The following is a 14,323-nucleotide window of genomic DNA, read 5'->3' on the forward strand; positions in this document are numbered from 1 at the left end:
GGGATGGCACATTGTAGATGTGATGAAGGGTTGCTTCATGGACCTAGATGTGGCACATCGAGAGTCGGTTTGATGAGATGATCTCTTCACTTTGGAGGAGACACACACCTGGACAACATATTGCAGATGACAATGGTTCTACATATGTTGTGGTGATGTTTGCCTTATGTGGAGGAGACGACATCGTGGATAATGATGATCTTGGTGGAGAGCTACCGAGATGGTATGTTGTCGAGGACGACAACGATTTCAGGTGGAGGAGAATGTAAGGCCTCCGGGTGATCATGCGACGGGCGCCGGGCAAAGCGTGCACGAGGGCGCGCGGGCGGGCGCGCGGGCACACGGCGGGCGCACGCCGAACGAACATGCGACACTTATTTGCGACGATATGCGACATGAATGCGACGATAGGTAAAAACGCCGAAATGGCTAAGTGTTCAAACTCGCACTTGGGCACGCATATTATGGACATGCGATGGCACATATATATGTGGAGAACCGTGGGTAATGACATTTAACCAAGCCGACATGTTAAAATAAAGCTTGGGGCTGTTCATGCTAATAATTAAAAGGTTGGCCTAAAGGTGAATACGCATAATGGCAAGCGTATATACAAGGGAGGCTGCACCTCATTTGTGACAAGCATCTTCGCTCACCTTTCATACACTCAAGGGGTAAAAACACTTGCGCAGATTTGGAGGTAGATACGCATAGCTCATGCGTAGTCTAACCCAAGTACGAGGAGGAAGTGACTTGCGGTTTGAGGTATGAAGGTTCAGTTGTGAGTGCAGATTTGGGTTTCTAAGTGCCGGTTTGGGTGAGGCAAGTGTGCCGAGGTCCAGATTATGTGTAGATTGTGTGCAGGACTTGAAATAGTAAGATAGGTGGCCCGGGTGGGCATTCTTCTTTGTGCAAGAGTGCATATGATTGTGAAAGGCTGTTCTATGCCTTGGTTGTAAAATTGTTCTAAGTGTTGGCTTGAAGATTGTCAAGCATCACTTGTATTTGTACTATTGAAGAAAAGCTGTTATAAAACATTGTTGGGCAGACTTTCTGGGAGTTGCCCCTCCCTTTGTACTTGCTTATTGTTGATGTTCTCAGTTTATTGTTCATGGTTAATAATTGAGAATGGTCTTCATTAAAGTATAAAGGATAATGCTTCTACTTGGTTATAAAACACAAACTAAGTATGTTAATGTTGAAGTAGGTGTAGTCCACGGGTGTTAGTATTGTTAAAAAGAAAGCGCTCGGTGGTGCCGCACCTCGCTACAAGCAGTTGGAAGATCACCGTAGGTGTAGGGGCGTGACAGTGAGTGTGTTAAATCCATACATACACTTAAAAACTCATTTTGAACAACAAAAATTAAGATTTGGCTAAAAAATTCTTTCATTAGATTCAGCTAAAACTTCAAAACATAAATGTTTAAAGGATGCCTTAACAAATAAATATAAAACATAAGTAAAAACGAGAATGAATATTTTTCCAAATTAAGTTTACTTATAATACCTTTTGGCCTTTTTTATATGTATAATTGTTAATTACTTTTTAATAAGTTTTTAAAGAGTTTATGTTTTCTCAACTTTTAAATTGTTTCATCTAAGATTTATATGATATTTTTTTTTGGCTTAGTTGAAGATCATTTTATTATATTTATCTGATTGGTTTTTTTTTTTGGTTTACTTGAAGATCATTTTATTGTATTAATCAATAGTATGTTTGTAATATATATTCCTTTTAAAAAATGATAGAAAATAAATATATGATATAAAAGTGTTACTAGTTAAAAATTATAATTAAAGAATTTTTTAAAGAAATAATACAATATAACTATTTTTTACACAATGGGAAAATTTATGTTGTGAGATAGCAGTGAGGATAATCATCGTTGGCCGAATGTAGGCTCACACATTACCATTATTCAAGGAAAACCATGCCATCTAGAATTAAGTTGTTTACAATCCTTAAAAGGGCAACCTTTCACTCTTGTGAGATGCCTCTAGGTCTTGGGCCATTAACCTATTTCCTTAAATCGAGCTCTTAACCAAATAAAAATAATTTTATAGCATTTTATAAAATAAAATAATATTACTATCCATTTCTTTTTTTCTTTTCAAATAAAAAAATATAATTTAATTTAAATCAAAAGAAAAATATAATTTAATTTAAATCCTTAACCTACAAAAACTTGTATTAATAATAACTTATTGAATGAAATATAACCTTTCCCTTTCAATTTGATCAATCTTTAATACTCAAGAGGTACCGCCCATAATTCTCTCTCTCCATTTTCTATGAGATTAATAATTACACATTTTCTCCTTGTGCACTTGTTTTGTCTCAATTCACATTGTTAACTTTATAAAAAAAATTATAATAACAAACATAAGCTAAGATTTCAATAGTTATAGGGAGTTTGGACGAGTAACTTATTTTATTTTATATAGGAAACGTCAAAGTAATTTGGTTATTATGCTAATAGGTGTATAATTGGTAATTTGGTTATTAGGCTAAAAGGTGCATATTTGGTTATTACGCTAAGAGGTGCATTCTACAACCCAGTATAACGCAAAAGTTCGTTATTACTCTAAGAGGTGCATTCTACAACCGAGTATAACGTAAAAGTAATTTGGTTATTACGCTAAGAGGTGCATTCTACAACCCAATCTAACGTAAAAGTAATTTGGTTATTACCGTAAGAGGTGCATATTTGGTTATTACCCTAAGAGGGGTATTCTACAACCCAGTATGATGTGTAAGCGTGAAAGTAATTTGGTGCACATTTGATTATTAGGCTAAGAGGTGCATTCTACAACCCGGGCGAAAGTAATTTGGTTATTACGCTAAGAGGTGCATTCTACAATCCAATATGATATGTAAGGATGTCCCTTAGTCATCAAAGTTGAAATTGTGCATTCTACAACCCAGTATGATGTGTAAGGATGTCCCTTAGTCCTCAAAGTTGAAAATTTTCTAATATCGAGCAAAATGAAATTTTTGAAAAATCTAAAAATAAAACGAATTAACTAATGTTACTAGAAAAAGAAATAATATAAAAAAAATAAAAAAATTAATATTGACCCTAAACAAAATGAAAAAAGCGATATAGATTAAAAAAAAAAATGATAATACAATTATCTTATATATTTAATAATATAATAATAAAAATAGAAAAAAAATAATATTGGTCCTAAACAAAATGAAAATAGCCAGTACAATTATCTTATATGTTTAATAGTCAGTTTATCATATACCATATAGGTTGAATTTGAATATATGATAAATTTACCGCATTAAAATTCCAAATCACCTAAAATTTTAAATATCTTTACTCTTTACTAAAGTCAATACCATGTCTTAAAACAAAGTAAAAATATTAATTCAAGAGAAAGAATAAAAAATGTTTCTCCAAAATTTTTAATATTTCTTTTAAATAAATATTTGTAAAATGAACGTTTAAAAGGAAAACCATATCCTATGGATATATTAAAATTTCTAAAGGCATAAATGTTTCCACTTCAAAATTGATATATTTAAAAATTTTGTTATCATGGCATGTAAAAAATACTATTTTTTTGTGTAAGCTTGGTAGATTCTTTTTCTATTAATAATTTTTGAACATAAGTATGTCTTTAACAAAATTTGCAGGTGGCATCAACCTGCCTGCAAGAAACCATGTGTGTTGGCCACCTGTCTGCATTGAATGCTATCCAAAATTTAAATAAAGTTTTCATGACCATCCAGGCTACATTTGCGGTTTTATCTACTATAAACTTCAAATTAAAACAGTGAAAGCTAACTGACATATAAACAAAATTATGTTTGAAGACCTATTTCACACATCAGATGAGTCCACCTGAGACTCGGGCTTTCGCACTGGACCCCGATATTTTGCTCCTCCTCATGTCCTATATGCTCTACTCGATCCTATTCACCGTGAGATTGTTTCGATACACTTGTATCTGGACTACAACAATTTCTCTGTGTAGATCCTTCATGCTAGGCTTCGTTGGTCTGGCCTCCTCATGCTCCTATTGCTCCTTCTATAATGTCATTGCTCAGGCCAAGATATTCTTCATAACCCAGTATTGTTGAATTGTTTGTCGAAACAGCGTGTGATGACCTCTGGTGTTCCCCAGATATTTCGCCATAATTTCCCATTCTTCTGCCTCTATTTCCTGATTGGTTATACTGTTGTTGAGATCCCTCTCCCACTCTGATATTTGAGCTTTCACCTCCGGTGGAGTGCCATCCATGTACGTGTTTATGAGGGTCTGCATGTTTTCTTTCCCTATCTTTCACCTCTTTTGTTTGGACCTCTGCTAGAGGTTGCTTCCACTCCCTTTGTCCTTTTTCCTGCCTTACCTATTCCTCTGGTTCCTCTCTTGCCCACTTCTTTTCCCTCCTTTTCATCTTGTCCTCTTTCCTGCTTAATATTTCTTTTCCCGGGGGGCTCACTAGTTCCAGGTTATTTGCCTGTTCCTGGGCTGGAGCACTATATGGGTTCCGGAACACCGGGCGTCGCTGCACACTGGTATTTATATTACCTAGAACATAAACCAATGAAAATTCTTTATAAGTCAGAATTATTTTAAACAGAGTGAACTTGAGCTTCTTCGGCCCGAGCTTATCCACCCGCTCCTGGCTTGGAGAATTGTGGTTTCCCTCTTTATTCCCCGAATTCCCCCTTCCTTCTTAGAGACGAACAGGCTTCTGCCCTTCACTTTGGGCCAATGATTATCTATAATTTGTATATCCCAGTCTCCCAATTCCGGCGGGGTCTCTCTGTTTCCCCTTCCTACAGTTTCCTCCCCTCCCTGCTTATCCCCACCCCAACAGATAGGATAATGCATTGCAGAATTAGCAGTTCTACATGTGTCCCAATTCTGAGTCTCGTTATAGGTATTTTGGGTCGTGTTTGAGGGGCCGGACCAAGATTTTCTCCTCGTTGTTTCCCTCTCCCAGTTGCTACCCCTGATTTTTCCTTGTGACCCGCAACCTTCAGCCGGGTTTGGGCTCGATTCGAGCCAGACAAACCTCAACCTTTCTGCATGGTCCATGACGGTTACAAGCTCCCCTCCCATCACAATAACTTCTTCCCTTGCATGCCACAGGCTCCACCTTACCGGAGCGGCAAGTTTCCTACTCTCGCCATTATAGAAGCCCCATTGGGCATCCCAACGGGCCACATTCCCTCAATCCCTATCTACCTAAGGATGCATTACAGTTTTCCCGAGCCCCCTCACCCCGATGACATTCCAGGCGAAAACACTCCAGGCGGCCGGCTAGTTTCCTAGGCAGAACAGGTCTCGACTCGTTCTAAGGTCTTGACTTCCCTTAGCCATCAACCCATATTCCTCTGTAAAATTCATTTTTACTATGAAATCGAGAATGGGGACCGAGGTAACATACCAATTCTTGCCGATAAAAACCGTTTTCCGCTCGACGTCCTCTAGCCTGCTTCCACCACCTTCTGCAACACATTCTTCCTCCTTCTCCCTCTGCATGCAAATGCCTTCTCTCCTAGTTGCCTTAGCTTCTTGTTTCTCTATCCAACTGCCCCACTTAGCATCCAAATGGTCCTCCACGTGCCCTCATCCTCTTTCCGCCACCCATTCCCTCATTCGATTTACTCGGGATGAGGTTTCCCTGACCCTTCCATTATTGCTTTCCATCACTCCACTCGTGCCATCGACTGCTCCTATTGTGGGTTTCCTTCTTTTGCCTTGCCACTTGCCATCGCTTGTCTGCCCGCCCTCACGCTTGACCCCAGAGCTCCATCTCTCTCCTCCACCCTCAGCCACAACTACATTAACCCTGTATTGTCCACTGCCCTGTCCTGTCCTGCATGTTGCCCCACCTACATTTGTGTCCTCACGCCTTCCAATACCCCCTCTATCCTTTGGGCTAGCTGGGTGGCTTCTATCACCTCGACCCCCCATACCCTCTGACCCACCTTGGCTTCCGTCACCACTTTGCACCTACCACACCTCAATCAGGGGTGCCATGTAAAAAATATTATTAAATGTAATATTAATATTGAAATATTAATATTATTAAATCAAAGATTAATATTAATATTATAAATTTAATAACTTATGGTTAATACAATATCAAAATTAATATAACATTGAATTTGTTATATTATAATATATATTAATATATCATGATATATATTAACTCTAGATATATAGGGGACAAAAGAGCAAAGACATGGAGATTTCTAACTCTAGATGCACGAAATGGAGATTTCTAAGTTTACTCCTTATTTCAGTTTCGATACCTCGACGCTGAAACGGTTGCATCGTCTGAGTCCACAGTTGTGTTATCTTAAAATTATTCATTTAATTTTAAACGGAGGAAACTCCATATTCGCCCCAGTTGCGCACGACCCCCGATGATGCGTTGTCTACAAATTCCCAGATTCAAATTCCTTCCTTGAGGTGGTTTTAATTTAAGTGTTTTTACAACGAGAACGAAGCCATTTTTTTTTTTAATTTAATTTTATTGAAAAAAAGAACATTTTACATCCGAGTACAGTATATTAATTAAAAAAAATTTACACTTTTGGTTTTACATACTAGCTTATTTATGGTTTTTTTTTTAACTCTTTCTTTTTCTTACATCAATCCCACCTATAAAGTTATCATTCATAATTGAAGGTGGAGTTGTTATCTTCAAAAATTTGAAAAACCACTCAAGTTGTCGAATCTACACTCGTTGTTTCTTTTTAGCTTTCTAAGTGTTCAAGCTCATCATCATCACTAGTTGTCGGCACTATCATCTATGTATTCTTATCATTGACCTTTTCCACCAGGGTATCATTTATGTATCCTTATCATTCACCTTTTCCACCAGGGCCCTGGGTGTTGAACCAAGTTCGCAGAGGCTGGGATGTTAGAGGACGACTTCTTTTGTTGAGCACAATCTTTCTTATGATTTGTAGAAGTCTTAGAGCCTGAAGTAGTATTTGAGTCATTCGTTCATCATGATGTTCTTTTGGTTCTGGGAAGTTATACATTTTTTTTGAAGGACATGAATTCTGAAGGTACCTTGGTTGTTGACAGGTTCTATACTTGAAAGAATTGTTTTTATAGTTTATGGGTTGATGAAATTATTTTCCCTCGTGCATAAGAAAATTTTGGCTGGTAAAATTTCAGTGAGATCTACCCTTATGCATATTCAGACAAATGTGATGATCCTTTGAGCCAATTAACCTATTTCTTCAAGCCCTAGGCCATTAACCTGTTTCCTTAAGTCCAAAGAAACCTAGCTCTTAACCAAATAAAAATAATTTTAAAACATTTTATAAGATAAAATAATTATTACTATCAATTTTTTTTTTTCCTTTTCAAATAAACAAAATAATTTAATTTAAATCCTTAACCTAGAAAAACCATAATATATTAATAATAACTTATTAAAATGAAATATAACCTTTCCCTTTAAATTTGATCCCTCTTTAATACTCAAGAGGTAACCCTAATAATTCTCTCTCTCCATTTTCTATGAGATTAATAATTACACATTTTCTCCCTTTGCACTTGTTTTGTCTCGATTTACATGGTTAATTTTGGTAAACAAAATTATAATAACGAAAATATGCTAAGATTTAAGGAGTCATAGGGAGTTAGGAAGGGTAGTGTATCTTATTTCATGTAGGAATATCAAAAGTAATTTGGTAATTATGTTCAAAGAGCGAAAGTAATTTGCTTATTATGTCGAGAAGCTTATTCTACAACTCAGTATGATGTGTAAGAATATCCTTTAGTTATCAAAGTTGAAATTTTTTTAATGTCGACCAAAATAAAAATTTTAAAAAATCTAAAATCTTGCTCCAAAATCTTTTAATATTTATTTTAATTAAATATTTGTAAAATGAATGTATAAAAGTAAAACCATATCTTATGGATATATTAAAATTTCTAAAGATATAAATATTTCCATGTCAAAGTTGTAATATTTGAAAATTTTGTTATCATGTCATGTAAAAAAAATTATTAAATCTAATATTAATATTGAAATGATATTATTATTATTAAATCAAATATTAATATTAATATTATTAATTCAATAACTTAGGATTAATACAATATTAAATTTGTTATATTATAATAGATATTAATATATCATGATATATATTAACTCTATATATATATGGGAGGGAAGAACAAAGACATATAGTGATAGAGGTGGAGAGATAGAGGGAGTGAGAGGAAGGAAGAGAAAGGGAGAGAGAGGAAGGATGAGAGAGGACTTGAGAGAGAGGAGGAGAGAGGGAGGGATAGAGAAATGGAGTTGGAGGGAGAGAGAGAGGGGGAAGAAGAAACACATAGAGAGAGAAAAGTGGAGCGAGAGAGGGGGGGGGGAGTGACAAGGGAGAGATAAGGAGAGAGTGTATAAATTTGGGGGGTGAGATAGAGAGATAAAGAAGGAGAGATAGAGAGAAGAGGGGGAGAGAAGGAGAGACACTGACAAATTTTGAGAGAGAGAGAGAAAGAGATGAGGGGGAGAGACAGAAGGAGGCAGGAGAGAAAAGGAGAGAGAGGAAGAAAGAGAGCAAGGATGTGAGAGAGAGAGGGCGGTAAGAATAAATACACAGAGAGAGAAAGGTGGAGAGAGAGAGGGAGTGGTACAAGAGATGGAGAGAGGGAGAGAGGAAAGTAGGAGGGAAGAGGGAAGAGAGAAAGATAAATATGGAGAAAGAGTGTGTATGTTTTGGGGGTGAAACAGAGAGACAGAGAGAGAGATATATATATAAATGGAAGGTGGAGAGAGGGAAGAAGAAAGAGATAGAGATAGGGAGAGATACATAGATATGGAGATAGAAAGCATGTGTGTTTGTGGGGGCATGGGGGGCGGGAAGGGGGGGGGGGTGTGTGAGATAGAGAGACAAAGAAGGAGAGATGGAGGGAGATATATATATATATATATGGAGGGGGGAGAAAGGGAATAAGAATTCTTGCACTATATGCATTGATTTCAGTGTAGATGGTATTTTCTAATCCTATTTGATTGCTTGCACTGAAGGAGATAAACTGAAGGAGAGGGGAGAGAAGGAATGATGAGAGAGAGAGAAGGAGAGGAGTGAGAGAAGGGTAAGAGAGAGAGACACACACACAAATATGGTGGGGCGAGAGAGCGAGAGAGAGAGAAGGAGAGAGGCATGGATATAGTGACAGGGTTGGAGGGAAGAGAGAGAGAGAGATGGGGGGAGAGAGAGGGAGGTAGGAGATAAAGGGAGAGAGATGAAATGAGAGAGAGGAGGAGAGAGGGAGGGAAGAAGAAAGACATATAGAGATAAAAGTGGAGAGAGAGAGAGAGGGCGTGACAAGGAACAGATGGAGAGAGTGTGTGTATGCTTTTGGGGGAGATAGAGAGACAAAGAAGGATATATAGAGGGAGATATAAATATAGACGAGGGGGGAGGGAGAGAAGAAAATTTATTGCACTAAATGCATTGAATTCAGTGTATATGGTGATTCCAAATCCTATTTGATTGTTTGCACTAGATGCATCGATTTCGGTGTAGATGTTGATTTCTAATGATATTTGATTGTTTGCACTAGATGGATTTATTTCATTGTAGATGTCGATTTATAATATTATTTGATTGCTTGCACTTGATGCATTGGTTTTGATGTAGATGTTGATTTCTAACCCTATTTTATTGCTTGCACTAGATGCATTGATTTCAGTGTAGATGTTTTATGATTCTATTTGATTGCTTGCACTAGACGCATTGATTTCGACGTAGATGTTGATTTCTAATCCTATTTGATTGCTTGCACTAGATGCATTTATTTCGGTGTCGATGGTGATTTATAATCCTATTTGATTGCTTGCGCTAGATGCATTGATTTTGATGTAGATGTTGATTTCTAATCCTATTTGATTGCTTGCACTAGATGCATTGATTTTAGTGTAGATGGTAATTTCTAATCCTATTTGATTGCTTACACTAGATGAATTAATTTCAATCTTGATGTTGATTTATAATCGTATTTAATTGCTTGGACTAGATGCATTGATTTTAGTGTAGATGTTGATTTCTAATCTTATTTGATTACTTGCATAATATTCATTGATTTTAGTGTAGATGCTTTCTAATCTTATTTGATTATTTGCATTAGATGCATTGATTTCAATGTAGATGATGATTTCTTATTTTATGTAACTCAATGTATGATGGTACATTAATTTAAAGTGATTGGACTACTAATGTGCATTGATTTGAGTGTAAGAACAAAAACATTATTGACAATGTGCATTGATTTTCGTGTTATAGTAATTCAACCTATTAATATTGGAGAGAAAGAGAGACAAGGTATGATGTTTATTACAATACTTCGAGTTAAATGTTTGAATGGTTTATGATTTCAACTACCCTTTTCATATAATCGATATGAAAAGATGAAAAAACTAACAAATAATGTAAATATTTTGTAAATCTGACCACTCATTAAAAAAAATTCAAAAATACATTATTTCTTGAATTTGCAAAACAAACTATAGATAAAAAAAAATTAAATAAAAATAAAAATTAAATAAATAAATTAAAATTAAAATTAAAAAATCATCAAAATATTCTTGAAGGAAATAAATTATTTCAAACATTATCAATGAAACAAATTATTTCAAGAGTAATCTTGACACAGTAAATGATTAAAACTACTCTTCAAGGTATATATAGTAATACTTGGAGGGACACTATTAAGAATTAATTAATTATCAAAAGTTGTGACACCTAAAATGAAATGAAATAAATATGCAGTATCAATCCTCTTGCAAACTATTGACGAGATTGTCTCTCTTCTTCATCACCAACTAATTACTAACAAAGAATTACATACACATATAAAAATATAACACAATAATTGTAACATTCACAAACATTACCATCCAAATCTAAACACATAAACACACAAACCATTCAAAGCATTCAAGCACAGACGTAAAAACCATTCAAGGCAAGCAAAAAAATAAATAAAGAACATAATGTTATAATCATGTCAAAACAAGGAAAACATAATGTAAATTTCAAAGTATAAATTTTATCTCAAACATATACATAATAATGATAATCTAAAAATGTGTCATTGTTGCCCTCAACTAAAACCAGCCTAGATCCATCTAACTCTGGATCTATCATGCGCTAAGACGGATCAAATCCCTTAAGGTGCAAATATTTCCTCAAATTATACACTCCAAAAAGAAGAGGGATTTGATCCCTCTCGGCACATGATAGATCTAGAGTTAGATGAATCTAGGATGGAGAGAGACGAGCCCATTAATTATAGGGTGGGCAGCGATGAGATATAGCACAAAAAGGAGGTTTCAAGTTCCCTACCTATATTAGTTAGATTTTAACATTAATATCCTTGCATCTGAGTCCATGGTTATTGTTCGTACCTTAATTTTAAAGTAAATAAGCAAGGAATTTCCAATTGGCTTTAAAGTAAGCGAAAAATTGCACACAACCCAATCATTGTTGTAAATTTCAATCAGTTTTGAATTGAGCAATTGCCTTCTAATCCCAGTCATTGTAGTATAGTGGAAACTATTCCCACCTATCACGCGGTTGAACTGGGTCTAATACTCAGCAACGATTTGTTGTAATTTTCATTTTAAGGCCTCAACCGAAAAGTTTGTTGGTAAACCTCAAACTAGGATTCTATCCTTGTGACCGGTAATTAATTAGATGACATGTTAGGTGTTCCCTCCAAACCATAGAGAATGGAGTGAAAATTCTAGCATGATAAAGTTATTAATTGTTTTGGGGTTAGTGAAATTAATATTTTGTAACTTCCAAGTGAGCAAATAAGTTTTCGGTGACCATGGTTCAATCCGCAGTAACAACGATGACTTCAAATTTTATCACAATTTGCATTGATTTGGATTCCATCCTTGTGATGGGTTTAATTAAAGATTACATGTTAGGTGTTCTTACTGCTACATTCTCGCGATATTTTATTTTTTAACCTATGTTGAATTAGTACTATGCTGAATTGGTAATATGTTGAGTAATTTAGAGGAGGCCTAAAATCAAATCTAAATGTTGCCACGATAACTCTAAGAGTATATCCAATATCCCATAAGCTAGATATACCAAGAATCTATGACTTAGCAAGATCTGAGATTGTAAGAAGGTGGGGGAGCCTAATCCTTGAGCTTTGTCACAAAGGTCCAAAGATATTCTCATGTGAGATTTGAAACTAGGTGGAGAGGATAGCATTCCATTATGCCAACCAATCCATCTCAGAAGCAGATTAATGGAGTAAAATTAATAGTGAAGTTGCTAGTTGTTTTGGAGTATACAAAAGTTGTTATTTGCTTTGGGTAACTAAAATCAATTATTGTTTGACCCATGAGGTGTAGAAATTTTTCTTTAAGCCTTTCCATCACGTACAATTCGGTTTTGGGTCAGTACTTTTACTTTCTCCGTGTTTAGGGGAAAGAAGGTTGTGCTATCCTTTTTATGGAGGGGATTTATTTAAAAAATCTATCATGAATTGGGTTTATTCTTTCTAGTTTGGCATGGTATTATCTCTAAGCCATGATCATGGTGGAGGTATGTTCCTTATGGACTTGCATTCCTTGCATGATTTTGGCATGTTAACTTGATTACTAAAGGAGTCTGTATACCTCTGAGAGACTAAAGAGATAGTCTCTAGCTTAAATTGATAAGTCCCTAGCCCCAAATGGAGAAGCTCTTGGCTTGAATAGAAAACTCCATGTTCTGTGTCTCACATTTCACCTACCAAGAACCTTGATATTGTATCCTTATTGTAAACTCAAGAGGGATAACACTTGTGCATGCTTCATAAAAATACCAAGGGAAAAAGTTGGACTCTGGTGCAAATCCAAGCTCTTATAGAACCTCTATGATGGAGCTATGACCGAACTCATCGCAAAAAGGTTACCATGATTTACACAACCCAAGTTTAAGGCAGATTTGATATGGCCTCAACTAGACATACTTATGTGTGTGAACAAGAGGATTTACCTTACTTGATCATAGCTCAAACTCATCTCATTATAGTGTGAGATAGCATGCAGGATGACACCTTATGAGGAGCCTTAACATTAACTAAGCTCCCTCCCTTTTGTCCTCATGACCAGATTCGTGATCAAGAGTAGATACTCTCGTGACAAGTGGCTGAGGTTAAGCTAGAGAGAGAGATATCAATGACCGAGGAGTAACTCGGGATGATGTAAGCCTATAATTTATGTCCTAGAAGTTCAAAAAGGGTGCGAGGAAGGAGCACCCAAGATGAGAAGGATCGGGCTAGCATGGTAGAGCTGGCGAGAGGGAGAAGGCCATCGATGGAGCTCATTACACATCACCCCAACAGAAAGATCCCAGAAGGTTCAAAGGTTGTGCAAGTGGGAACGCCTGGGATGACGTAAGCCAAGAGGACATCAGAGGTGGAAATATTTTTCATTGGCGGAAGTTCTGTAGGAGGTGGTCCCTAGGACACATCATCCCTAAGTTTATTCCCCTAGAGCACAAAGAGAAGCACATATTTGAAAGGAATGGGATGAAATAAGCATGGGTTGTGGTGGCCTACACATGAGCTCGATAGTTATTTCACTAGTGCAAGGGTAGGCCCACTTCATAGGTCATCTTAGAAGATCGACCCCAAAGCATTCATAAGTGCACAAAGGAGGAAGGGTCGGGTAACAGAACCCGAGATATGGAAAATTTTCCATCCACAAATGATCCATCAAATGACCACAAATAAGTCAACCTGGAGTCTTGAACCCATAGCAGAATTTGATTGTGAAAATATGATAGGCATGGGTAACAGGGCCTGGGTAACTAGAAAGTTGGCAGTTGTTGACGACCCATCAACTTGGGTAGTATTACTATTAATATATATAATTGCATGTAGTGCATACCATGGGACAGTGGAACCTAACACCATGAATGGGTTAGCAGCCAATAAGAAATTTCCAAGTGGTGCTTGGAGGATAGCTAAGGGGTATAGCCATATCTCCAAGCTGATGAGGTGGCGTTCTCTAATTCGCCATAATTTCAGGGTCATATCTTTTGATCCAAATTCCGGATTGAAGTACAATTTTATATCGGTGGATTTGTCTTAATGAGACGAACTCAACAATGATTTCTAACAAAGGTTTTAAGTTAGTTGAAAAGACGAAAATTTTTAGACCCCATTTCCATAACAACACCTTGGATCTTGGGTTAGCATAGTAATCACCTTTTTTTAACCAATGTTTTGGTGAGGATTAGGAGGGGTGGGTGTTACATAGTGGTATCATAGCATCCAAGTTCAACACTTGGATTGGATGGGCTCTATCATG

The sequence above is a fragment of the Pinus tabuliformis genome, chromosome 8 (genome assembly GCF_031772625.1).
Source record: "Pinus tabuliformis cultivar Carrire ecotype Pingquan chromosome 8, CPIR1, whole genome shotgun sequence".
Taxonomy (NCBI): domain Eukaryota; kingdom Viridiplantae; phylum Streptophyta; class Pinopsida; order Pinales; family Pinaceae; genus Pinus; species Pinus tabuliformis.